The 24237-nt window shown below is 45.2% G+C and overlaps 25 non-coding genes across 25 annotated transcripts; all 25 read left to right on the top strand.

Annotated features, from left to right (window-relative positions):
- Positions 1 to 24: 24 nt before the first annotated feature.
- Positions 25 to 139, top strand: LOC146775082 (U5 spliceosomal RNA). Its single transcript, XR_014973011.1, has one exon. It is a non-coding gene; the product is annotated as a U5 spliceosomal RNA (small nuclear RNA).
- An 850-nt stretch (positions 140 to 989) lies between these two features.
- Positions 990 to 1104, top strand: LOC146775081 (U5 spliceosomal RNA). The gene has a single exon (XR_014973010.1). It is a non-coding gene; the product is annotated as a U5 spliceosomal RNA (small nuclear RNA).
- An 851-nt stretch (positions 1105 to 1955) lies between these two features.
- On the top strand, positions 1956 to 2070 carry LOC146775080 (U5 spliceosomal RNA). Its single transcript, XR_014974460.1, has one exon. It is a non-coding gene; the product is annotated as a U5 spliceosomal RNA (small nuclear RNA).
- An 852-nt stretch (positions 2071 to 2922) lies between these two features.
- Positions 2923 to 3037, top strand: LOC146775079 (U5 spliceosomal RNA). The gene has a single exon (XR_014973009.1). It is a non-coding gene; the product is annotated as a U5 spliceosomal RNA (small nuclear RNA).
- An 852-nt stretch (positions 3038 to 3889) lies between these two features.
- On the top strand, positions 3890 to 4004 carry LOC146775078 (U5 spliceosomal RNA). Its single transcript, XR_014974770.1, has one exon. It is a non-coding gene; the product is annotated as a U5 spliceosomal RNA (small nuclear RNA).
- An 852-nt stretch (positions 4005 to 4856) lies between these two features.
- LOC146775077 (U5 spliceosomal RNA) lies at positions 4857 to 4971 on the top strand. The gene has a single exon (XR_014974520.1). It is a non-coding gene; the product is annotated as a U5 spliceosomal RNA (small nuclear RNA).
- An 888-nt stretch (positions 4972 to 5859) lies between these two features.
- LOC146775076 (U5 spliceosomal RNA) lies at positions 5860 to 5974 on the top strand. The gene has a single exon (XR_014973008.1). It is a non-coding gene; the product is annotated as a U5 spliceosomal RNA (small nuclear RNA).
- Positions 5975 to 6826: 852 nt separating this feature from the next.
- Positions 6827 to 6941, top strand: LOC146775075 (U5 spliceosomal RNA). The gene has a single exon (XR_014973800.1). It is a non-coding gene; the product is annotated as a U5 spliceosomal RNA (small nuclear RNA).
- An 852-nt stretch (positions 6942 to 7793) lies between these two features.
- Positions 7794 to 7908, top strand: LOC146775074 (U5 spliceosomal RNA). The gene has a single exon (XR_014973799.1). It is a non-coding gene; the product is annotated as a U5 spliceosomal RNA (small nuclear RNA).
- Positions 7909 to 8760: 852 nt separating this feature from the next.
- LOC146775073 (U5 spliceosomal RNA) lies at positions 8761 to 8875 on the top strand. The gene has a single exon (XR_014974786.1). It is a non-coding gene; the product is annotated as a U5 spliceosomal RNA (small nuclear RNA).
- An 852-nt stretch (positions 8876 to 9727) lies between these two features.
- LOC146775072 (U5 spliceosomal RNA) lies at positions 9728 to 9842 on the top strand. The gene has a single exon (XR_014973007.1). It is a non-coding gene; the product is annotated as a U5 spliceosomal RNA (small nuclear RNA).
- An 852-nt stretch (positions 9843 to 10694) lies between these two features.
- LOC146775071 (U5 spliceosomal RNA) lies at positions 10695 to 10809 on the top strand. The gene has a single exon (XR_014973006.1). It is a non-coding gene; the product is annotated as a U5 spliceosomal RNA (small nuclear RNA).
- An 851-nt stretch (positions 10810 to 11660) lies between these two features.
- Positions 11661 to 11775, top strand: LOC146775070 (U5 spliceosomal RNA). Its single transcript, XR_014973005.1, has one exon. It is a non-coding gene; the product is annotated as a U5 spliceosomal RNA (small nuclear RNA).
- An 852-nt stretch (positions 11776 to 12627) lies between these two features.
- On the top strand, positions 12628 to 12742 carry LOC146775069 (U5 spliceosomal RNA). Its single transcript, XR_014973004.1, has one exon. It is a non-coding gene; the product is annotated as a U5 spliceosomal RNA (small nuclear RNA).
- Positions 12743 to 13594: 852 nt separating this feature from the next.
- On the top strand, positions 13595 to 13709 carry LOC146775068 (U5 spliceosomal RNA). The gene has a single exon (XR_014973002.1). It is a non-coding gene; the product is annotated as a U5 spliceosomal RNA (small nuclear RNA).
- Positions 13710 to 14561: 852 nt separating this feature from the next.
- Positions 14562 to 14676, top strand: LOC146775067 (U5 spliceosomal RNA). Its single transcript, XR_014973001.1, has one exon. It is a non-coding gene; the product is annotated as a U5 spliceosomal RNA (small nuclear RNA).
- An 851-nt stretch (positions 14677 to 15527) lies between these two features.
- On the top strand, positions 15528 to 15642 carry LOC146775066 (U5 spliceosomal RNA). Its single transcript, XR_014973000.1, has one exon. It is a non-coding gene; the product is annotated as a U5 spliceosomal RNA (small nuclear RNA).
- Positions 15643 to 16492: 850 nt separating this feature from the next.
- LOC146775065 (U5 spliceosomal RNA) lies at positions 16493 to 16607 on the top strand. Its single transcript, XR_014972999.1, has one exon. It is a non-coding gene; the product is annotated as a U5 spliceosomal RNA (small nuclear RNA).
- Positions 16608 to 17458: 851 nt separating this feature from the next.
- LOC146775064 (U5 spliceosomal RNA) lies at positions 17459 to 17573 on the top strand. The gene has a single exon (XR_014972804.1). It is a non-coding gene; the product is annotated as a U5 spliceosomal RNA (small nuclear RNA).
- Positions 17574 to 18425: 852 nt separating this feature from the next.
- On the top strand, positions 18426 to 18540 carry LOC146775063 (U5 spliceosomal RNA). Its single transcript, XR_014973699.1, has one exon. It is a non-coding gene; the product is annotated as a U5 spliceosomal RNA (small nuclear RNA).
- An 852-nt stretch (positions 18541 to 19392) lies between these two features.
- On the top strand, positions 19393 to 19507 carry LOC146775062 (U5 spliceosomal RNA). The gene has a single exon (XR_014974232.1). It is a non-coding gene; the product is annotated as a U5 spliceosomal RNA (small nuclear RNA).
- Positions 19508 to 20395: 888 nt separating this feature from the next.
- LOC146775061 (U5 spliceosomal RNA) lies at positions 20396 to 20510 on the top strand. The gene has a single exon (XR_014972998.1). It is a non-coding gene; the product is annotated as a U5 spliceosomal RNA (small nuclear RNA).
- An 853-nt stretch (positions 20511 to 21363) lies between these two features.
- On the top strand, positions 21364 to 21478 carry LOC146775060 (U5 spliceosomal RNA). The gene has a single exon (XR_014972997.1). It is a non-coding gene; the product is annotated as a U5 spliceosomal RNA (small nuclear RNA).
- Positions 21479 to 22330: 852 nt separating this feature from the next.
- On the top strand, positions 22331 to 22445 carry LOC146775059 (U5 spliceosomal RNA). The gene has a single exon (XR_014972996.1). It is a non-coding gene; the product is annotated as a U5 spliceosomal RNA (small nuclear RNA).
- An 852-nt stretch (positions 22446 to 23297) lies between these two features.
- LOC146775058 (U5 spliceosomal RNA) lies at positions 23298 to 23412 on the top strand. The gene has a single exon (XR_014973698.1). It is a non-coding gene; the product is annotated as a U5 spliceosomal RNA (small nuclear RNA).
- The last annotated feature ends 825 nt before the right edge of the window (positions 23413 to 24237 follow it).

Below are 24237 nucleotides of genomic sequence, written 5' to 3'. Positions count from 1 at the left end.
TACCCTAGAGAGCTATATTGTCACTTACTCTGGTTTCTCTTCAAAACGAAAAAATCTTTCGCCTTTTACTAAAGATTTCCGTGGAGAGGAACATTTAAGAGTTTATTCAATTTTTTTAAGCCTTGCCACAGGTGAGGCTGTTTATCATTTGTTTAAAAGAAAAGCATTAGAAGTTGGGGAATATCCAGCAATTGTCTGCTGCTTTTTTGGGGGACATGAGTTTGGTGTTTTATTCCTGAGCTCTCTGCTTGCTCATTTGCATAAACAGTGCAGGAGAGGTGCCTCATGGGAAAGAGCTTGTGCAGTGCATGAGATTGCTTTTCTTGACTGACTTGAAACTTCGCGATCGCAGGCAGTATATTTTCTTATCTCCCAAAGATCCTGCTGCCAGATCCCAGAGGTCACCCTCCTTTTTAAAGGTGGGACCAAGACTCATGCTGTGCTTTTCATAGGGCTTGCCCGTTATTTGTGCCCGTTAGAGGTGCCCTGAGAGGTCGCCAATCCTGAGTCAGCTTCCTCTCAGGTAGACTTGAAGGGGCACGTCAGACTTGTTTCACGTGTCTCCAGCCTAGACAGATATATCCTTCTATATTCAGGTTTAATGAAAGTACGTGTGAAAAAGGCACATACGGTGCATGGCTATGTGTAGAGCGTGTTGAAAGCGTAAAATGGCTAGGGGACAAAAGGCCTACAGTGCCACTTAACTAAAAGCCTGATTCACATTTCCTGTTCCCCTTCCCCAGCAGCCCCGACAACTCCTAATGAGCTGAGGTGAGTACAAAAGAAATTTGCATATTCCCAGACATACACATGTGAACAGTCCACCTTTTTGTACCTTGAGCAGAGACTTTGAAATGTTGGCCTGTTTTGCCCACCGGCCTGGTTCTCGCCCTCTTTCTTAGAGCCTGAAAATACCTTTCAGGTCCTCACCCTCGCAATGACAGGGTCTTTGATGTGCCGCCACTTACCCTAGAGAGCTATATTGTCACTTACTCTGGTTTCTCTTCAAAACGAAAAAATCTTTCGCCTTTTACTAAAGATTTCCGTGGAGAGGAACATTTAAGAGTTTATTCAATTTTTTTAAGCCTTGCCACAGGTGAGGCTGTTTATCATTTGTTTAAAAGAAAAGCATTAGAAGTTGGGGAATATCCAGCAATTGTCTGCTGCTTTTTTGGGGGACATGAGTTTGGTGTTTTATTCCTGAGCTCTCTGCTTGCTCATTTGCATAAACAGAGTGCAGGAGAGGTGCCTCATGGGAAAGAGCTTGTGCAGTGCATGAGATTGCTTTTCTTGACTGACTTGAAACTTCACGATCGCAGGCAGTATATTTTCTTATCTCCCAAAGATCCTGCTGCCAGATCCCAGAGGTCACCCTCCTTTTTAAAGGTGGGACCAAGACTCATGCTGTGCTTTTCATAGGGCTTGCCCGTTATTTGTGCCGTTATTTGTGCCCTGAGAGGTCGCCAATCCTGAGTCAGCTTCCTCTCAGGTAGACTTGAAGGGGCACGTCAGACTTGTTTCACGTGTCTCCAGCCTAGACAGATATATCCTTCTATATTCAGGTTTAATGAAAGTACGTGTGAAAAAGGCACATACGGTGCATGGCTATGTGTAGAGCGTGTTGAAAGCGTAAAATGGCTAGGGGACAAAAGGCCTACAGTGCCACTTAACTAAAAGCCTGATTCACATTTCCTGTTCCCCTTCCCCAGCAGCCCCGACAACTCCTAATGAGCTGAGGTGAGTACAAAAGAAATTTGCATATTCCCAGACATACACATGTGAACAGTCCACCTTTTTGTACCTTGAGCAGAGACTTTGAAATGTTGGCCTGTTTTGCCCACCGGCCTGGTTCTCGCCCTCTTTCTTAGAGCCTGAAAATACCTTTCAGGTCCTCACCCTCGCAATGACAGGGTCTTTGATGTGCCGCCACTTACCCTAGAGAGCTATATTGTCACTTACTCTGGTTTCTCTTCAAAACGAAAACATCTTTCGCCTTTTACTAAAGATTTCCGTGGAGAGGAACATTTAAGAGTTTATTCAATTTTTTTAAGCCTTGCCACAGATGAGGCTGTTTATCATTTGTTTAAAAGAAAAGCATTAGAAGTTGGGGAATATCCAGCAATTGTCTGCTGCTTTTTTGGGGGACATGAGTTTGGTGTTTTATTCCTGAGCTCTCTGCTTGCTCATTTGCATAAACAGAGTGCAGGAGAGGTGCCTCATGGGAAAGAGCTTGTGCAGTGCATGAGATTGCTTTTCTTGACTGACTTGAAACTTCACGATCGCAGGCAGTATATTTTCTTATCTCCCAAAGATCCTGCTGCCAGATCCCAGAGGTCACCCTCCTTTTTAAAGGTGGGACCAAGACTCATGCTGTGCTTTTCATAGGGCTTGCCCGTTATTTGTGCCCGTTAGAGGTGCCCTGAGAGGTCGCCAATCCTGAGTCAGCTTCCTCTCAGGTAGACTTGAAGGGGCACGTCAGACTTGTTTCACGTGTCTCCAGCCTAGACAGATATATCCTTCTATATTCAGGTTTAATGAAAGTACGTGTGAAAAAGGCACATACAGTGCATGGCTATGTGTAGAGCGTGTTGAAAGCGTAAAATGGCTAGGGGACAAAAGGCCTACAGTGCCACTTAACTAAAAGCCTGATTCACATTTGCTGTTCCCCTTCCCCAGCAGCCCCGACAACTCCTAATGAGCTGAGGTGAGTACAAAAGAAATTTGAATATTCCCAGACATACACATGTGAACAGTCCACCTTTTTGTACCTTGAGCAGAGACTTTGAAATGTTGGCCTGTTTTGCCCACCGGCCTGGTTCTCGCCCTCTTTCTTAGAGCCTGAAAATACCTTTCAGGTCCTCACCCTCGCAATGACAGGGTCTTTGATGTGCCGCCACTTACCCTAGAGAGCTATATTGTCACTTACTCTGGTTTCTCTTCAAAACGAAAAAATCTTTCGCCTTTTACTAAAGATTTCCGTGGAGAGGAACATTTAAGAGTTTATTCAATTTTTTTAAGCCTTGCCACAGGTGAGGCTGTTTATCATTTGTTTAAAAGAAAAGCATTAGAAGTTGGGGAATATCCAGCAATTGTCTGCTGCTTTTTTGGGGGACATGAGTTTGGTGTTTTATTCCTGAGCTCTCTGCTTGCTCATTTGCATAAACAGAGTGCAGGAGAGGTGCCTCATGGGAAAGAGCTTGTGCAGTGCATGAGATTGCTTTTCTTGACTGACTTGAAACTTCACGATCGCAGGCAGTATATTTTCTTATCTCCCAAAGATCCTGCTGCCAGATCCCAGAGGTCACCCTCCTTTTTAAAGGTGGGACCAAGACTCATGCTGTGCTTTTCATAGGGCTTGCCCGTTATTTGTGCCCGTTCGAGGTGCCCTGAGAGGTCGCCAATCCTGAGTCAGCTTCCTCTCAGGTAGACTTGAAGGGGCACGTCAGACTTGTTTCACGTGTCTCCAGCCTAGACAGATATATCCTTCTATATTCAGGTTTAATGAAAGTACGTGTGAAAAAGGCACATACGGTGCATGGCTATGTGTAGAGCGTGTTGAAAGCGTAAAATGGCTAGGGGACAAAAGGCCTACAGTGCCACTTAACTAAAAGCCTGATTCACATTTGCTGTTCCCCTTCCCCAGCAGCCCCGACAACTCCTAATGAGCTGAGGTGAGTACAAAAGAAATTTGCATATTCCCAGACATACACATGTGAACAGTCCACCTTTTTGTACCTTGAGCAGAGACTTTGAAATGTTGGCCTGTTTTGCCCACCGGCCTGGTTCTCGCCCTCTTTCTTAGAGCCTGAAAATACCTTTCAGGTCCTCACCCTCGCAATGACAGGGTCTTTGATGTGCCGCCACTTACCCTAGAGAGCTATATTGTCACTTACTCTGGTTTCTCTTCAAAACGAAAAAATATTTCGTCTTTTACTAAAGATTTCCGTGGAGAGGAACATTTAAGAGTTTATTCAATTTTTTTAAGCCTTGCCACAGGTGAGGCTGTTTATCATTTGTTTAAAAGAAAAGCATTAGAAGTTGGGGAATATCCAGCAATTGTCTGCTGCTTTTTTGGGGGACATGAGTTTGGTGTTTTATTCCTGAGCTCTCTGCTTGCTCATTTGCATAAACAGAGTGCAGGAGAGGTGCCTCATGGGAAAGAGCTTGTGCAGTGCATGAGATTGCTTTTCTTGACTGACTTGAAACTTCACGATCGCAGGCAGTATATTTTCTTATCTCCCAAAGATCCTGCTGCCAGATCCCAGAGGTCACCCTCCTTTTTAAAGGTGGGACCAAGACTCATGCTGTGCTTTTCATAGGGCTTGCCCGTTATTTGTGCCCGTTCGAGGTGCCCTGAGAGGTCGCCAATCCTGAGTCAGCTTCCTCTCAGGTAGACTTGAAGGGGCACGTCAGACTTGTTTCACGTGTCTCCAGCCTAGACAGATATATCCTTCTATATTCAGGTTTAATGAAAGTACGTGTGAAAAAGGCACATACGGTGCATGGCTATGTGTAGAGCGTGTTGAAAGCGTAAAATGGCTAGGGGACAAAAGGCCTACAGTGCCACTTAACTAAAAGCCTGATTCACATTTCCTGTTCCCCTTCCCCAGCAGCCCCGACAACTCCTAATGAGCTGAGGTGAGTACAAAAGAAATTTGCATATTCCCAGACATACACATGTGAACAGTCCACCTTTTTGTACCTTGAGCAGAGACTTTGAAATGTTGGCCTGTTTTGCCCACCGGCCTGGTTCTCGCCCTCTTACTTAGAGCCTGAAAATACCTTTCAGGTCCTCACCCTCGCAATGACAGGGTCTTTGATGTGGCGCCACTTACCCTAGAGAACTATATTGTCACTTACTCTGGTTTCTCTTCAAAACGAAAATATTTTTCGCCTTTTACTAAAGATTTCCGTGGAGAGGAACATTTAAGAGTTTATTCAATTTTTTTAAGCCTTGCCACAGGTGAGGCTGTTTATCATTTGTTTAAAAGAAAAGCATTAGAAGTTGGGGAATATCCAGCAATTGTCTGCTGCATTTTTGGGGGACATGAGTTTGGTGTTTTATTCCTGAGCTCTCTGCTTGCTCATTTGCATAAACAGAGTGCAGGAGAGGTGCCTCATGGGAAAGAGCTTGTGCAGTGCATGAGATTGCTTTTCTTGACTGACTTGAAACTACACGATCGCAGGCAGTATATTTTCTTATCTCCCAAAGATCCTGCTGCCAGATCCCAGAGGTCACCCTCCTTTTTAAAGGTGGGACCAAGACTCATGCTGTGCTTTTCATAGGGCTTGCCCGTTATTTGTGCCCGTTGGAGGTGCCCTGAGAGGTCGCCAATCCTGAGTCCGCTTCCTCTCAGGTAGACTTGAAGGGGCACGTCAGACTTGTTTCACGTGTCTCCAGCCTAGACAGATATATCCTTCTATATTCAGGTTTAATGAAAGTACGTGTGAAAAAGGCACATACGGTGCATGGCTATGTGTAGAGCACAGTGGTGGCTCTGAGCATATCGATTGGAGGGATGGTGTTGAAAGCGTAAAATGGCTAGGGGACAAAAGGCCTACAGTGCCACTTAACTAAAAGCCTGATTCACATTTCCTGTTCCCCTTCCCCAGCAGCCCCGACAACTCCTAATGAGCTGAGGTGAGTACAAAAGAAATTTGCATATTCCCAGACATACACATGTGAACAGTCCACCTTTTTGTACCTTGAGCAGAGACTTTGAAATGTTGGCCTGTTTTGCCCACCGGCCTGGTTCTCGCCCTCTTTCTTAGAGCCTGAAAATACCTTTCAGGTCCTCACCCTCGCAATGACAGGGTCTTTGATGTGCCGCCACTTACCCTAGAGAGCTATATTGTCACTTACTCTGGTTTCTCTTCAAAACGAAAAAATCTTTCGCCTTTTACTAAAGATTTCCGTGGAGAGGAACATTTAAGAGTTTATTCAATTTTTTTAAGCCTTGCCACAGGTGAGGCTGTTTATCATTTGTTTAAAAGAAAAGCATTAGAAGTTGGGGAATATCCAGCAATTGTCTGCTGCTTTTTTGGGGGACATGAGTTTGGTGTTTTATTCCTGAGCTCTCTGCTTGCTCATTTGCATAAACAGAGTGCAGGAGAGGTGCCTCATGGGAAAGAGCTTGTGCAGTGCATGAGATTGCTTTTCTTGACTGACTTGAAACTTCACGATCGCAGGCAGTATATTTTCTTATCTCCCAAAGATCCTGCTGCCAGATCCCAGAGGTCACCCTCCTTTTTAAAGGTGGGACCAAGACTCATGCTGTGCTTTTCATAGGGCTTGCCCGTTATTTGTGCCCGTTCGAGGTGCCCTGAGAGGTCGCCAATCCTGAGTCAGCTTCCTCTCAGGTAGACTTGAAGGGGCACGTCAGACTTGTTTCACGTGTCTCCAGCCTAGACAGATATATCCTTCTATATTCAGGTTTAATGAAAGTACGTGTGAAAAAGGCACATACGGTGCATGGCTATGTGTAGAGCGTGTTGAAAGCGTAAAATGGCTAGGGGACAAAAGGCCTACAGTGCCACTTAACTAAAAGCCTGATTCACATTTGCTGTTCCCCTTCCCCAGCAGCCCCGACAACTCCTAATGAGCTGAGGTGAGTACAAAAGAAATTTGCATATTCCCAGACATACACATGTGAACAGTCCACCTTTTTGTACCTTGAGCAGAGACTTTGAAATGTTGGCCTGTTTTGCCCACCGGCCTGGTTCTCGCCCTCTTTCTTAGAGCCTGAAAATACCTTTCAGGTCCTCACCCTCGCAATGACAGGGTCTTTGATGTGCCGCCACTTACCCTAGAGAGCTATATTGTCACTTACTCTGGTTTCTCTTCAAAACGAAAAAATCTTTCGCCTTTTACTAAAGATTTCCGTGGAGAGGAATATTTAAGAGTTTATTCAATTTTTTTAAGCCTTGCCACAGGTGAGGCTGTTTATCATTTGTTTAAAAGAAAAGCATTAGAAGTTGGGGAATATCCAGCAATTGTCTGCTGCTTTTTTGGGGGACATGAGTTTGGTGTTTTATTCCTGAGCTCTCTGCTTGCTCATTTGCATAAACAGAGTGCAGGAGAGGTGCCTCATGGGAAAGAGCTTGTGCAGTGCATGAGATTGCTTTTCTTGACTGACTTGAAACTTCACGATCGCAGGCAGTATATTTTCTTATCTCCCAAAGATCCTGCTGCTAGATCCCAGAGGTCACCCTCCTTTTTAAAGGTGGGACCAAGACTCATGCTGTGCTTTTCATAGGGCTTGCCCGTTATTTGTGCCCGTTCGAGGTGCCCTGAGAGGTCGCCAATCCTGAGTCAGCTTCCTCTCAGGTAGACTTGAAGGGGCACGTCAGACTTGTTTCACGTGTCTCCAGCCTAGACAGATATATCCTTCTATATTCAGGTTTAATGAAAGTACGTGTGAAAAAGGCACATACGGTGCATGGCTATGTGTAGAGCGTGTTGAAAGCGTAAAATGGCTAGGGGACAAAAGGCCTACAGTGCCACTTAACTAAAAGCCTGATTCACATTTGCTGTTCCCCTTCCCCAGCAGCCCCGACAACTCCTAATGAGCTGAGGTGAGTACAAAAGAAATTTGCATATTCCCAGACATACACATGTGAACAGTCCACCTTTTTGTACCTTGAGCAGAGACTTTGAAATGTTGGCCTGTTTTGCCCACCGGCCTGGTTCTCGCCCTCTTTCTTAGAGCCTGAAAATACCTTTCAGGTCCTCACCCTCGCAATGACAGGGTCTTTGATGTGCCGCCACTTACCCTAGAGAGCTATATTGTCACTTACTCTGGTTTCTCTTCAAAACGAAAAAATCTTTCGCCTTTTACTAAAGATTTCCGTGGAGAGGAATATTTAAGAGTTTATTCAATTTTTTTAAGCCTTGCCACAGGTGAGGCTGTTTATCATTTGTTTAAAAGAAAAGCATTAGAAGTTGGGGAATATCCAGCAATTGTCTGCTGCTTTTTTGGGGGACATGAGTTTGGTGTTTTATTCCTGAGCTCTCTGCTTGCTCATTTGCATAAACAGAGTGCAGGAGAGGTGCCTCATGGGAAAGAGCTTGTGCAGTGCATGAGATTGCTTTTCTTGACTGACTTGAAACTTCACGATCGCAGGCAGTATATTTTCTTATCTCCCAAAGATCCTGCTGCTAGATCCCAGAGGTCACCCTCCTTTTTAAAGGTGGGACCAAGACTCATGCTGTGCTTTTCATAGGGCTTGCCCGTTATTTGTGCCCGTTAGAGGTGCCCTGAGAGGTCGCCAATCCTGAGTCAGCTTCCTCTCAGGTAGACTTGAAGGGGCACGTCAGACTTGTTTCACGTGTCTCCAGCCTAGACAGATATATCCTTCTATATTCAGGTTTAATTAAAGTACGTGTGAAAAAGGCACATACGGTGCATGGCTATGTGTAGAGCGTGTTGAAAGCGTAAAATGGCTAGGGGACAAAAGGCCTACAGTGCCACTTAACTAAAAGCCTGATTCACATTTCCTGTTCCCCTTCCCCAGCAGCCCCGACAACTCCTAATGAGCTGAGGTGAGTACAAAAGAAATTTGCATATTCCCAGACATACACATGTGAACAGTCCACCTTTTTGTACCTTGAGCAGAGACTTTGAAATGTTGGCCTGTTTTGCCCACCGGCCTGGTTCTCGCCCTCTTACTTAGAGCCTGAAAATACCTTTCAGGTCCTCACCCTCGCAATGACAGGGTCTTTGATGTGGCGCCACTTACCCTAGAGAGCTATATTGGCACTTACTCTGGTTTCTCTTCAAAACGAAAATATTTTTCGCTTTTTACTAAAGATTTCCGTGGAGAGGAACATTTAAGAGTTTATTCAATTTTTTTAAGCCTTGCCACAGGTGAGGCTGTTTATCATTTGTTTAAAAGAAAAGCATTAGAAGTTGGGGAATATCCAGCAATTGTCTGCTGCTTTTTTGGGGGACATGAGTTTGGTGTTTTATTCCTGAGCTCTCTGCTTGCTCATTTGCATACACAGAGTGCAGGAGAGGTGCCTCATGGGAAAGAGCTTGTGCAGTGCATGAGATTGCTTTTCTTGACTGACTTGAAACTACACGATCGCAGGCAGTATATTTTCTTATCTCCCAAAGATCCTGCTGCCAGATCCCAGAGGTCACCCTCCTTTTTAAAGGTGGGACCAAGACTCATGCTGTGCTTTTCATAGGGCTTGCCCGTTATTTGTGCCCGTTCGAGGTGCCCTGAGAGGTCGCCAATCCTGAGTCAGCTTCCTCTCAGGTAGACTTGAAGGGGCACGTCAGACTTGTTTCACGTGTCTCCAGCCTAGACAGATATATCCTTCTATATTCAGGTTTAATGAAAGTACGTGTGAAAAAGGCACATACGGTGCATGGCTATGTGTAAAGCGTGTTGAAAGCGTAAAATGGCTAGGGGACAAAAGGCCTACAGTGCCACTTAACTAAAAGCCTGATTCACATTTCCTGTTCCCCTTCCCCAGCAGCCCTGACAACTCCTAATGAGCTGAGGTGAGTACAAAAGAAATTTGCATATTCCCAGACATACACATGTGAACAGTCCACCTTTTTGTACCTTGAGCAGAGACTTTGAAATGTTGGCCTGTTTTGCCCACCGGCCTGGTTCTCGCCCTCTTTCTTAGAGCCTGAAAATACCTTTCAGGTCCTCACCCTCGCAATGACAGGGTCTTTGATGTGCCGCCACTTACCCTAGAGAGCTATATTGTCACTTACTCTGGTTTCTCTTCAAAACGAAAAAATCTTTCGCCTTTTACTAAAGATTTCCGTGGAGAGGAACATTTAAGAGTTTATTCAATTTTTTTAAGCCTTGCCACAGGTGAGGCTGTTTATCATTTGTTTAAAAGAAAAGCATTAGAAGTTGGGGAATATCCAGCAGTTGTCTGCTGCTTTTTTGGGGGACATGAGTTTGGTGTTTTATTCCTGAGCGCTCTGCTTGCTCATTTGCATAAACAGAGTGCAGGAGAGGTGCCTCATGGGAAAGAGCTTGTGCAGTGCATGAGATTGCTTTTCTTGACTGACTTGAAACTTCACGATCGCAGGCAGTATATTTTCTTATCTCCCAAAGATCCTGCTGCCAGATCCCAGAGGTCACCCTCCTTTTTAAAGGTGGGACCAAGACTCATGCTGTGCTTTTCATAGGGCTTGCCCGTTATTTGTGCCCGTTCGAGGTGCCCTGAGAGGTCGCCAATCCTGAGTCAGCTTCCTCTCAGGTAGACTTGAAGGGGCACGTCAGACTTGTTTCACGTGTCTCCAGCCTAGACAGATATATCCTTCTATATTCAGGTTTAATGAAAGTACGTGTGAAAAAGGCACATACGGTGCATGGCTATGTGTAGAGCGTGTTGAAAGCGTAAAATGGCTAGGGGACAAAAGGCCTACAGTGCCACTTAACTAAAAGCCTGATTCACATTTCCTGTTCCCCTTCCCCAGCAGCCCCGACAACTCCTAATGAGCTGAGGTGAGTACAAAAGAAATTTGCATATTCCCAGACATACACATGTGAACAGTCCACCTTTTTGTACCTTGAGCAGAGACTTTGAAATGTTGGCCTGTTTTGCCCACCGGCCTGGTTCTCGCCCTCTTTCTTAGAGCCTGAAAATACCTTTCAGGTCCTCACCCTCGCAATGACAGGGTCTTTGATGTGCCGCCACTTACCCTAGAGAGCTATATTGTCACTTACTCTGGTTTCTCTTCAAAACGAAAAAATCTTTCGCCTTTTACTAAAGATTTCCGTGGAGAGGAACATTTAAGAGTTTATTCAATTTTTTTAAGCCTTGCCACAGGTGAGGCTGTTTATCATTTGTTTAAAAGAAAAGCATTAGAAGTTGGGGAATATCCAGCAATTGTCTGCTGCTTTTTTGGGGGACATGAGTTTGGTGTTTAATTCCTGAGCTCTCTGCTTGCTCATTTGCATAAACAGAGTGCAGGAGAGGTGCCTCATGGGAAAGAGCTTGTGCAGTGCATGAGATTGCTTTTCTTGACTGACTTGAAACTTCACGATCGCAGGCAGTATATTTTCTTATCTCCCAAAGATCCTGCTGCCAGATCCCAGAGGTCACCCTCCTTTTTAAAGGTGGGACCAAGACTCATGCTGTGCTTTTCATAGGGCTTGCCCGTTATTTGTGCCCGTTCGAGGTGCCCTGAGAGGTCCCCAATCCTGAGTCAGCTTCCTCTCAGGTAGACTTGAAGGGGCACGTCAGACTTGTTTCACGTGTCTCCAGCCTAGACAGATATATCCTTCTATATTCAGGTTTAATGAAAGTACGTGTGAAAAAGGCACATACGGTGCATGGCTATGTGTAGAGCGTGTTGAAAGCGTAAAATGGCTAGGGGACAAAAGGCCTACAGTGCCACTTAACTAAAAGCCTGATTCACATTTGCTGTTCCCCTTCCCCAGCAGCCCCGACAACTCCTAATGAGCTGAGGTGAGTACAAAAGAAATTTGCATATTCCCAGACATACACATGTGAACAGTCCACCTTTTTGTACCTTGAGCAGAGACTTTGAAATGTTGGCCTGTTTTGCCCACGGCCTGGTTCTCGCCCTCTTTCTTAGAGCCTGAAAATACCTTTCAGGTCCTCACCCTCGCAATGACAGGGTCTTTGATGTGCCGCCACTTACCCTAGAGAGCTATATTGTCACTTACTCTGGTTTCTCTTCAAAACGAAAAAATCTTTCGCCTTTTACTAAAGATTTCCGTGGAGAGGAACATTTAAGAGTTTATTCAATTTTTTTAAGCCTTGCCACAGGTGAGGCTGTTTATCATTTGTTTAAAAGAAAAGCATTAGAAGTTGGGGAATATCCAGCAATTGTCTGCTGCTTTTTTGGGGGACATGAGTTTGGTGTTTTATTCCTGAGCTCTCTGCTTGCTCATTTGCATAAACAGAGTGCAGGAGAGGTGCCTCATGGGAAAGAGCTTGTGCAGTGCATGAGATTGCTTTTCTTGACTGACTTGAAACTTCGCGATCGCAGGCAGTATATTTTCTTATCTCCCAAAGATCCTGCTGCCAGATCCCAGAGGTCACCCTCCTTTTTAAAGGTGGGACCAAGACTCATGCTGTGCTTTTCATAGGGCTTGCCCGTTATTTGTGCCCGTTAGAGGTGCCCTGAGAGGTCGCCAATCCTGAGTCAGCTTCCTCTCAGGTAGACTTGAAGGGGCACGTCAGACTTGTTTCACGTGTCTCCAGCCTAGACAGATATATCCTTCTATATTCAGGTTTAATGAAAGTACGTGTGAAAAAGGCACATACGGTGCATGGCTATGTGTAGAGCGTGTTGAAAGCGTAAAATGGCTAGGGGACAAAAGGCCTACAGTGCCACTTAACTAAAAGCCTGATTCACATTTCCTGTTCCCCTTCCCCAGCAGCCCCGACAACTCCTAATGAGCTGAGGTGAGTACAAAAGAAATTTGCATATTCCCAGACATACACATGTGAACAGTCCACCTTTTTGTACCTTGAGCAGAGACTTTGAAATGTTGGCCTGTTTTGCCCACCGGCCTGGTTCTCGCCCTCTTTCTTAGAGCCTGAAAATACCTTTCAGGTCCTCACCCTCGCAATGACAGGGTCTTTGATGTGCCGCCACTTACCCTAGAGAGCTATATTGTCACTTACTCTGGTTTCTCTTCAAAACGAAAAAATCTTTCGCCTTTTACTAAAGATTTCCGTGGAGAGGAACATTTAAGAGTTTATTCAATTTTTTTAAGCCTTGCCACAGGTGAGGCTGTTTATCATTTGTTTAAAAGAAAAGCATTAGAAGTTGGGGAATATCCAGCAATTGTCTGCTGCTTTTTTGGGGGACATGAGTTTGGTGTTTTATTCCTGAGCTCTCTGCTTGCTCATTTGCATAAACAGAGTGCAGGAGAGGTGCCTCATGGGAAAGAGCTTGTGCAGTGCATGAGATTGCTTTTCTTGACTGACTTGAAATTTCACAATCGCAGGCAGTATATTTTCTTATCTCCCAAAGATCCTGCTGCCAGATCCCAGAGGTCACCCTCCTTTTTAAAGGTGGGACCAAGACTCATGCTGTGCTTTTCATAGGGCTTGCCCGTTATTTGTGCCCGTTCGAGGTGCCCTGAGAGGTCGCCAATCCTGAGTCAGCTTCCTCTCAGGTAGACTTGAAGGGGCACGTCAGACTTGTTTCACGTGTCTCCAGCCTAGACAGATATATCCTTCTATATTCAGGTTTAATGAAAGTACGTGTGAAAAAGGCACATACGGTGCATGGCTATGTGTAAAGCGTGTTGAAAGCGTAAAATGGCTAGGGGACAAAAGGCCTACAGTGCCACTTAACTAAAAGCCTGATTCACATTTCCTGTTCCCCTTCCCCAGCAGCCCTGACAACTCCTAATGAGCTGAGGTGAGTACAAAAGAAATTTGCATATTCCCAGACATACACATGTGAACAGTCCACCTTTTTGTACCTTGAGCAGAGACTTTGAAATGTTGGCCTGTTTTGCCCACCGGCCTGGTTCTCGCCCTCTTTCTTAGAGCCTGAAAATACCTTTCAGGTCCTCACCCTCGCAATGACAGGGTCTTTGATGTGCCGCCACTTACCCTAGAGAGCTATATTGTCACTTACTCTGGTTTCTCTTCAAAACGAAAAAATCTTTCGCCTTTTACTAAAGATTTCCGTGGAGAGGAACATTTAAGAGTTTATTCAATTTTTTTAAGCCTTGCCACAGGTGAGGCTGTTTATCATTTGTTTAAAAGAAAAGCATTAGAAGTTGGGGAATATCCAGCAATTGTCTGCTGCTTTTTTGGGGGACATGAGTTTGGTGTTTTATTCCTGAGCGCTCTGCTTGCTCATTTGCATAAACAGAGTGCAGGAGAGGTGCCTCATGGGAAAGAGCTTGTGCAGTGCATGAGATTGCTTTTCTTGACTGACTTGAAACTTCACGATCGCAGGCAGTATATTTTCTTATCTCCCAAAGATCCTGCTGCCAGATCCCAGAGGTCACCCTCCTTTTTAAAGGTGGGACCAAGACTCATGCTGTGCTTTTCATAGGGCTTGCCCGTTATTTGTGCCCGTTCGAGGTGCCCTGAGAGGTCGCCAATCCTGAGTCAGCTTCCTCTCAGGTAGACTTGAAGGGGCACGTCAGACTTGTTTCACGTGTCTCCAGCCTAGACAGATATATCCTTCTATATTCAGGTTTAATGAAAGTACGTGTGAAAAAGGCACATACGGTGCATGGCTATGTGTAGAGCGTGTTGAAAGCGTAAAATGGCTAGGGGACAAAAGGCCTACAGTGCCACTTAACTAAAAGCCTGATTCACATTTCCTGTTCCCCTTCCCCAGCAGCCCCGACAACTCCTAATGAGCTGAGGTGAGTACAAAAGAAATTTGCATATTCCCAGACATACACATGTGAACAGTCCACCTTTTTGTACCTTGAGCAGAGACTTTGAAATGTTGGCCTGTTTTGCCCACCGGCCTGGTTCTCGCCCTCTTTCTTAGAGCCTGAAAATACCTTTCAGGTCCTCACCCTCGCAATGACAGGGTCTTTGATGTGCCGCCACTTACCCTAGAGAGCTATATTGTCACTTACTCTGGTTTCTCTTCAAAACGAAAAAATCTTTCGCCTTTTACTAAAGATTTCCGTGGAGAGGAACATTTAAGAGTTTATTCAATTTTTTTAAGCCTTGCCACAGGTGAGGCTGTTTATCATTTGTTTAAAAGAAAAGCATTAGAAGTTGGGGAATATCCAGCAATTGTCTGCTGCTTTTTTGGGGGACATGAGTTTGGTGTTTAATTCCTGAGCTCTCTGCTTGCTCATTTGCATAAACAGAGTGCAGGAGAGGTGCCTCATGGGAAAGAGCTTGTGCAGTGCATGAGATTGCTTTTCTTGACTGACTTGAAACTTCACGATCGCAGGCAGTATATTTTCTTATCTCCCAAAGATCCTGCTGCCAGATCCCAGAGGTCACCCTCCTTTTTAAAGGTGGGACCAAGACTCATGCTGTGCTTTTCATAGGGCTTGCCCGTTATTTGTGCCCGTTCGAGGTGCCCTGAGAGGTCCCCAATCCTGAGTCAGCTTCCTCTCAGGTAGACTTGAAGGGGCACGTCAGACTTGTTTCACGTGTCTCCAGCCTAGACAGATATATCCTTCTATATTCAGGTTTAATGAAAGTACGTGTGAAAAAGGCACATACGGTGCATGGCTATGTGTAGAGCGTGTTGAAAGCGTAAAATGGCTAGGGGACAAAAGGCCTACAGTGCCACTTAACTAAAAGCCTGATTCACATTTGCTGTTCCCCTTCCCCAGCAGCCCCGACAACTCCTAATGAGCTGAGGTGAGTACAAAAGAAATTTGCATATTCCCAGACATACACATGTGAACAGTCCACCTTTTTGTACCTTGAGCAGAGACTTTGAAATGTTGGCCTGTTTTGCCCACGGCCTGGTTCTCGCCCTCTTTCTTAGAGCCTGAAAATACCTTTCAGGTCCTCACCCTCGCAATGACAGGGTCTTTGATGTGCCGCCACTTACCCTAGAGAGCTATATTGTCACTTACTCTGGTTTCTCTTCAAAACGAAAAAATCTTTCGCCTTTTACTAAAGATTTCCGTGGAGAGGAACATTTAAGAGTTTATTCAATTTTTTTAAGCCTTGCCACAGGTGAGGCTGTTTATCATTTGTTTAAAAGAAAAGCATTAGAAGTTGGGGAATATCCAGCAATTGTCTGCTGCTTTTTTGGGGGACATGAGTTTGGTGTTTTATTCCTGAGCTCTCTGCTTGCTCATTTGCATAAACAGTGCAGGAGAGGTGCCTCATGGGAAAGAGCTTGTGCAGTGCATGAGATTGCTTTTCTTGACTGACTTGAAACTTCGCGATCGCAGGCAGTATATTTTCTTATCTCCCAAAGATCCTGCTGCCAGATCCCAGAGGTCACCCTCCTTTTTAAAGGTGGGACCAAGACTCATGCTGTGCTTTTCATAGGGCTTGCCCGTTATTTGTGCCCGTTAGAGGTGCCCTGAGAGGTCGCCAATCCTGAGTCAGCTTCCTCTCAGGTAGACTTGAAGGGGCACGTCAGACTTGTTTCACGTGTCTCCAGCCTAGACAGATATATCCTTCTATATTCAGGTTTAATGAAAGTACGTGTGAAAAAGGCACATACGGTGCATGGCTATGTGTAGAGCGTGTTGAAAGCGTAAAATGGCTAGGGGACAAAAGGCCTACAGTGCCACTTAACTAAAAGCCTGATTCACATTTCCTGTTCCCCTTCCCCAGCAGCCCCGACAACTCCTAATGAGCTGAGGTGAGTACAAAAGAAATTTGCATATTCCCAGACATACACATGTGAACAGTCCACCTTTTTGTACCTTGAGCAGAGACTTTGAAATGTTGGCCTGTTTTGCCCACCGGCCTGGTTCTCGCCCTCTTTCTTAGAGCCTGAAAATACCTTTCAGGTCCTCACCCTCGCAATGACAGGGTCTTTGATGTGCCGCCACTTACCCTAGAGAGCTATATTGTCACTTACTCTGGTTTCTCTTCAAAACGAAAAAATCTTTCGCCTTTTACTAAAGATTTCCGTGGAGAGGAACATTTAAGAGTTTATTCAATTTTTTTAAGCCTTGCCACAGGTGAGGCTGTTTATCATTTGTTTAAAAGAAAAGCATTAGAAGTTGGGGAATATCCAGCAATTGTCTGCTGCTTTTTTGGGGGACATGAGTTTGGTGTTTTATTCCTGAGCTCTCTGCTTGCTCATTTGCATAAACAGAGTGCAGGAGAGGTGCCTCATGGGAAAGAGCTTGTGCAGTGCATGAGATTGCTTTTCTTGACTGACTTGAAACTTCACGATCGCAGGCAGTATATTTTCTTATCTCCCAAAGATCCTGCTGCCAGATCCCAGAGGTCACCCTCCTTTTTAAAGGTGGGACCAAGACTCATGCTGTGCTTTTCATAGGGCTTGCCCGTTATTTGTGCCGTTATTTGTGCCCTGAGAGGTCGCCAATCCTGAGTCAGCTTCCTCTCAGGTAGACTTGAAGGGGCACGTCAGACTTGTTTCACGTGTCTCCAGCCTAGACAGATATATCCTTCTATATTCAGGTTTAATGAAAGTACGTGTGAAAAAGGCACATACGGTGCATGGCTATGTGTAGAGCGTGTTGAAAGCGTAAAATGGCTAGGGGACAAAAGGCCTACAGTGCCACTTAACTAAAAGCCTGATTCACATTTCCTGTTCCCCTTCCCCAGCAGCCCCGACAACTCCTAATGAGCTGAGGTGAGTACAAAAGAAATTTGCATATTCCCAGACATACACATGTGAACAGTCCACCTTTTTGTACCTTGAGCAGAGACTTTGAAATGTTGGCCTGTTTTGCCCACCGGCCTGGTTCTCGCCCTCTTTCTTAGAGCCTGAAAATACCTTTCAGGTCCTCACCCTCGCAATGACAGGGTCTTTGATGTGCCGCCACTTACCCTAGAGAGCTATATTGTCACTTACTCTGGTTTCTCTTCAAAACGAAAAAATCTTTCGCCTTTTACTAAAGATTTCCGTGGAGAGGAACATTTAAGAGTTTATTCAATTTTTTTAAGCCTTGCCATAGGTGAGGCTGTTTATCATTTGTTTAAAAGAAAAGCATTAGAAGTTGGGGAATATCCAGCAATTGTCTGCTGCTTTTTTGGGGGACATAAGTTTGGTGTTTTATTCCTGAGCTCTCTGCTTGCTCATTTGCATAAACAGAGTGCAGGAGAGGTGCCTCATGGGAAAGAGCTTGTGCAGTGCATGAGATTGCTTTTCTTGACTGACTTGAAACTTCACGATCGCAGGCAGTATATTTTCTTATCTCCCAAAGATCCTGCTGCCAGATCCCAGAGGTCACCCTCCTTTTTAAAGGTGGGACCAAGACTCATGCTGTGCTTTTCATAGGGCTTGCCCGTTATTTGTGCCCGTTCGAGGTGCCCTGAGAGGTCGCCAATCCTGAGTCAGCTTCCTCTCAGGTAGACTTGAAGGGGCACGTCAGACTTGTTTCACGTGTCTCCAGCCTAGACAGATATATCCTTCTATATTCAGGTTTAATGAAAGTACGTGTGAAAAAGGCACATACGGTGCATGGCTATGTGTAGAGCGTGTTAAAAGCGTAAAATGGCTAGGGGACAAAAGGCCTACAGTGCCACTTAACTAAAAGCCTGATTCACATTTCCTGTTCCCCTTCCCCAGCAGCCCCGACAACTCCTAATGAGCTGAGGTGAGTACAAAAGAAATTTGCATATTCCCAGACATACACATGTGAACAGTCCACCTTTTTGTACCTTGAGCAGAGACTTTGAAATGTTGGCCTGTTTTGCCCACCGGCCTGGTTCTCGCCCTCTTTCTTAGAGCCTGCAAATACCTTTCAGGTCCTCACCCTCGCAATGACAGGGTCTTTGATGTGCCGCCACTTACCCTAGAGAGCTATATTGTCACTTACTCTGGTTTCTCTTCAAAACGAAAAAATCTTTTGCCTTTTACTAAAGATTTCCGTGGAGAGGAACATTTAAGAGTTTATTCAATTTTTTTAAGCCTTGCCACAGGTGAGGCTGTTTATCATTTGTTTAAAAGAAAAGCATTAGAAGTTGGGGAATATCCAGCAATTGTCTGCTGCTTTTTTGGGGGACATGAGTTTGGTGTTTTATTCCTGAGCTCTCTGCTTGCTCATTTGCATAAACAGAGTGCAGGAGAGGTGCCTCATGGGAAAGAGCTTGTGCAGTGCATGAGATTGCTTTTCTTGACTGACTTGAAACTTCACGATCGCAGGCAGTATATTTTCTTATCTCCCAAAGATCCTGCTGCCAGATCCCAGAGGTCACCCTCCTTTTTAAAGGTGGGACCAAGACTCATGCTGTGCTTTTCATAGGGCTTGCCCGTTATTTGTGCCCGTTAGAGGTGCCCTGAGAGATCGCCAATCCTGAGTCAGCTTCCTCTCAGGTAGACTTGAAGGGGCACGTCAGACTTGTTTCACGTGTCTCCAGCCTAGACAGATATATCCTTCTATATTCAGGTTTAATGAAAGTACGTGTGAAAAAGGCACATACGGTGCATGGCTATGTGTAGAGCGTGTTGAAAGCGTAAAATGGCTAGGGGACAAAAGGCCTACAGTGCCACTTAACTAAAAGCCTGATTCACATTTCCTGTTCCCCTTCCCCAGCAGCCCCGACAACTCCTAATGAGCTGAGGTGAGTACAAAAGAAATTTGCATATTCCCAGACATACACATGTGAACAGTCCACCTTTTTGTACCTTGAGCAGAGACTTTGAAATGTTGGCCTGTTTTGCCCACCGGCCTGGTTCTCGCCCTCTTTCTTAGAGCCTGAAAATACCTTTCAGGTCCTCACCCTCGCAATGACAGGGTCTTTGATGTGCCGCCACTTACCCTAGAGAGCTATATTGTCACTTACTCTGGTTTCTCTTCAAAACGAAAATATCTTTCGCCTTTTACTAAAGATTTCCGTGGAGAGGAACATTTAAGAGTTTATTCAATTTTTTTAAGCCTTGCCACAGGTGAGGCTGTTTATCATTTGTTTAAAAGAAAAGCATTAGAAGTTGGGGAATATCCAGCAATTGTCTGCTGCTTTTTTGGGGGACATGAGTTTGGTGTTTTATTCCTGAGCTCTCTGCTTGCTCATTTGCATAAACAGAGTGCAGGAGAGGTGCCTCATGGGAAAGAGCTTGTGCAGTGCATGAGATTGCTTTTCTTGACTGACTTGAAACCACACGATCGCAGGCAGTATATTTTCTTATCTCCCAAAGATCCTGCTGCCAGATCCCAGAGGTCACCCTCCTTTTTAAAGGTGGGACCAAGACTCATGCTGTGCTTTTCATAGGGCTTGCCCGTTATTTGTGCCCGTTGGAGGTGCCCTGAGAGGTCGCCAATCCTGAGTCCGCTTCCTCTCAGGTAGACTTGAAGGGGCACGTCAGACTTGTTTCACGTGTCTCCAGCCTAGACAGATATATTCTTCTATATTCAGGTTTAATGAAAGTACGTGTGAAAAAGGCACATACGGTGCATGGCTATGTGTAGAGCACAGTGGTGGCTCTGAGCATATCGATTGGAGGGATGGTGTTGAAAGCGTAAAATGGCTAGGGGACAAAAGGCCTACAGTGCCACTTAACTAAAAGCCTGATTCACATTTCCTGTTCCCCTTCCCCAGCAGCCCCGACAACTCCTAATGAGCTGAGGTGAGTACAAAAGAAATTTGCATATTCCCAGACATACACATGTGAACAGTCCACCTTTTTGTACCTTGAGCAGAGACTTTGAAATGTTGGCCTGTTTTGCCCACCGGCCTGGTTCTCGCCCTCTTTCTTAGAGCCTGAAAATACCTTTCAGGTCCTCACCCTCGCAATGACAGGGTCTTTGATGTGCCGCCACTTACCCTAGAGAGCTATATTGTCACTTACTCTGGTTTCTCTTCAAAACGAAAAAATCTTTCGCCTTTTACTAAAGATTTCCGTGGAGAGGAACATTTAAGAGTTTATTCAATTTTTTTAAGCCTTGCCACAGGTGAGGCTGTTTATCATTTGTTTAAAAGAAAAGCATTACAAGTTGGGGAATATCCAGCAATTGTCTGCTGCTTTTTTTGGGGGACATGAGTTTGGTGTTTTATTCCTGAGCTCTCTGCTTGCTCATTTGCATAAACAGAGTGCAGGAGAGGTGCCTCATGGGAAAGAGCTTGTGCAGTGCATGAGATTGCTTTTCTTGACTGACTTGAAACTTCACGATCGCAGGCAGTATATTTTCTTATCTCCCAAAGATCCTGCTGCCAGATCCCAGAGGTCACCCTCCTTTTTAAAGGTGGGACCAAGACTCATGCTGTGCTTTTCATAGGGCTTGCCCGTTATTTGTGCCCGTTCGAGGTGCCCTGAGAGGTCGCCAATCCTGAGTCAGCTTCCTCTCAGGTAGACTTGAAGGGGCACGTCAGACTTGTTTCACGTGTCTCCAGCCTAGACAGATATATCCTTCTATATTCAGGTTTAATGAAAGTACGTGTGAAAAAGGCACATACGGTGCATGGCTATGTGTAGAGCGTGTTGAAAGCGTAAAATGGCTAGGGGACAAAAGGCCTACAGTGCCACTTAACTAAAAGCCTGATTCACATTTCCTGTTCCCCTTCCCCAGCAGCCCCGACAACTCCTAATGAGCTGAGGTGAGTACAAAAGAAATTTGCATATTCCCAGACATACACATGTGAACAGTCCACCTTTTTGTACCTTGAGCAGAGACTTTGAAATGTTGGCCTGTTTTGCCCACCGGCCTGGTTCTCGCCCTCTTTCTTAGAGCCTGAAAATACCTTTCAGGTCCTCACCCTCGCAATGACAGGGTCTTTGATGTGCCGCCACTTACCCTAGAGAGCTATATTGTCACTTACTCTGGTTTCTCTTCAAAACGAAAAAATCTTTCGCCTTTTACTAAAGATTTCCGTGGAGAGGAACATTTAAGAGTTTATTCAATTTTTTTAAGCCTTGCCACAGGTGAGGCTGTTTATCATTTGTTTAAAAGAAAAGCATTAGAAGTTGGGGAATATCCAGCAATTGTCTGCTGCTTTTTTGGGGGACATGAGTTTGGTGTTTTATTCCTGAGCTCTCTGCTTGCTCATTTGCATAAACAGAGTGCAGGAGAGGTGCCTCATGGGAAAGAGCTTGTGCAGTGCATGAGATTGCTTTTCTTGACTGACTTGAAACTTCACGATCGCAGGCAGTATATTTTCTTATCTCCCAAAGATCCTGCTGCCAGATCCCAGAGGTCACCCTCCTTTTTAAAGGTGGGACCAAGACTCATGCTGTGCTTTTCATAGGGCTTGCCCGTTATTTGTGCCCGTTATTTGTGCCCTGAGAGGTCGCCAATCCTGAGTCAGCTTCCTCTCAGGTAGACTTGAAGGGGCACGTCAGACTTGTTTCACGTGTCTCCAGCCTAGACAGATATATCCTTCTATATTCAGGTTTAATGAAAGTACGTGTGAAAAAGGCACATACGGTGCATGGCTATGTGTAGAGCGTGTTGAAAGCGTAAAATGGCTAGGGGACAAAAGGCCTACAGTGCCACTTAACTAAAAGCCTGATTCACATTTCCTGTTCCCCTTCCCCAGCAGCCCCGACAACTCCTAATGAGCTGAGGTGAGTACAAAAGAAATTTGCATATTCCCAGACATACACATGTGAACAGTCCACCTTTTTGTACCTTGAGCAGAGACTTTGAAATGTTGGCCTGTTTTGCCCACCGGCCTGGTTCTCGCCCTCTTTCTTAGAGCCTGAAAATACCTTTCAGGTCCTCACCCTCGCAATGACAGGGTCTTTGATGTGCCGCCACTTACCCTAGAGAGCTATATTGTCACTTACTCTGGTTTCTCTTCAAAACGAAAAAATCTTTCGCCTTTTACTAAAGATTTCCGTGGAGAGGAACATTTAAGAGTTTATTCAATTTTTTTAAGCCTTGCCACAGGTGAGGCTGTTTATCATTTGTTTAAAAGAAAAGCATTAGAAGTTGGGGAATATCCAGCAATTGTCTGCTGCTTTTTTGGGGGACATAAGTTTGGTGTTTTATTCCTGAGCTCTCTGCTTGCTCATTTGCATAAACAGAGTGCAGGAGAGGTGCCTCATGGGAAAGAGCTTGTGCAGTGCATGAGATTGCTTTTCTTGACTGACTTGAAACTTCACGATCGCAGGCAGTATATTTTCTTATCTCCCAAAGATCCTGCTGCCAGATCCCAGAGGTCACCCTCCTTTTTAAAGGTGGGACCAAGACTCATGCTGTGCTTTTCATAGGGCTTGCCCGTTATTTGTGCCCGTTCGAGGTGCCCTGAGAGGTCGCCAATCCTGAGTCAGCTTCCTCTCAGGTAGACTTGAAGGGGCACGTCAGACTTGTTTCACGTGTCTCCAGCCTAGACAGATATATCCTTCTATATTCAGGTTTAATGAAAGTACGTGTGAAAAAGGCACATACGGTGCATGGCTATGTGTAGAGCGTGTTAAAAGCGTAAAATGGCTAGGGGACAAAAGGCCTACAGTGCCACTTAACTAAAAGCCTGATTCACATTTCCTGTTCCCCTTCCCCAGCAGCCCCGACAACTCCTAATGAGCTGAGGTGAGTACAAAAGAAATTTGCATATTCCCAGACATACACATGTGAACAGTCCACCTTTTTGTACCTTGAGCAGAGACTTTGAAATGTTGGCCTGTTTTGCCCACCGGCCTGGTTCTCGCCCTCTTTCTTAGAGCCTGCAAATACCTTTCAGGGCCTCACCCTCGCAATGACAGGGTCTTTGGTGTGCCGCCACTTACCCTAGAGAGCTATATTGTCACTTACTCTGGTTTCTCTTCAAAACGAAAAAATCTTTTGCCTTTTACTAAAGATTTCCGTGGAGAGGAACATTTAAGAGTTTATTCAATTTTTTTAAGCCTTGCCACAGGTGAGGCTGTTTATCATTTGTTTAAAAGAAAAGCATTAGAAGTTGGGGAATATCCAGCAATTGTCTGCTGCTTTTTTGGGGGACATGAGTTTGGTGTTTTATTCCTGAGCTCTCTGCTTGCTCATTTGCATAAACAGAGTGCAGGAGAGGTGCCTCATGGGAAAGAGCTTGTGCAGTGCATGAGATTGCTTTTCTTGACTGACTTGAAACTTCACGATCGCAGGCAGTATATTTTCTTATCTCCCAAAGATCCTGCTGCCAGATCCCAGAGGTCACCCTCCTTTTTAAAGGTGGGACCAAGACTCATGCTGTGCTTTTCATAGGGCTTGCCCGTTATTTGTGCCCGTTAGAGGTGCCCTGAGAGGTCGCCAATCCTGAGTCAGCTTCCTCTCAGGTAGACTTGAAGGGGCACGTCAGACTTGTTTCACGTGTCTCCAGCCTAGACAGATATATCCTTCTATATTCAGGTTTAATGAAAGTACGTGTGAAAAAGGCACATACGGTGCATGGCTATGTGTAGAGCGTGTTGAAAGCGTAAAATGGCTAGGGGACAAAAGGCCTACAGTGCCACTTAACTAAAAGCCTGATTCACATTTCCTGTTCCCCTTCCCCAGCAGCCCCGACAACTCCTAATGAGCTGAGGTGAGTACAAAAGAAATTTGCATATTCCCAGACATACACATGTGAACAGTCCACCTTTTTGTACCTTGAGCAGAGACTTTGAAATGTTGGCCTGTTTTGCCCACCGGCCTGGTTCTCGCCCTCTTTCTTAGAGCCTGAAAATACCTTTCAGGTCCTCACCCTCGCAATGACAGGGTCTTTGATGTGCCGCC

Source organism: Triturus cristatus, chromosome 12 (assembly GCF_964204655.1).
Source record: "Triturus cristatus chromosome 12, aTriCri1.1, whole genome shotgun sequence".
NCBI classification, from domain to species: domain Eukaryota; kingdom Metazoa; phylum Chordata; class Amphibia; order Caudata; family Salamandridae; genus Triturus; species Triturus cristatus.
Note: the sequence above shows the minus strand (reverse complement) of the source record. Positions and strands in the feature narration are given on the sequence as shown.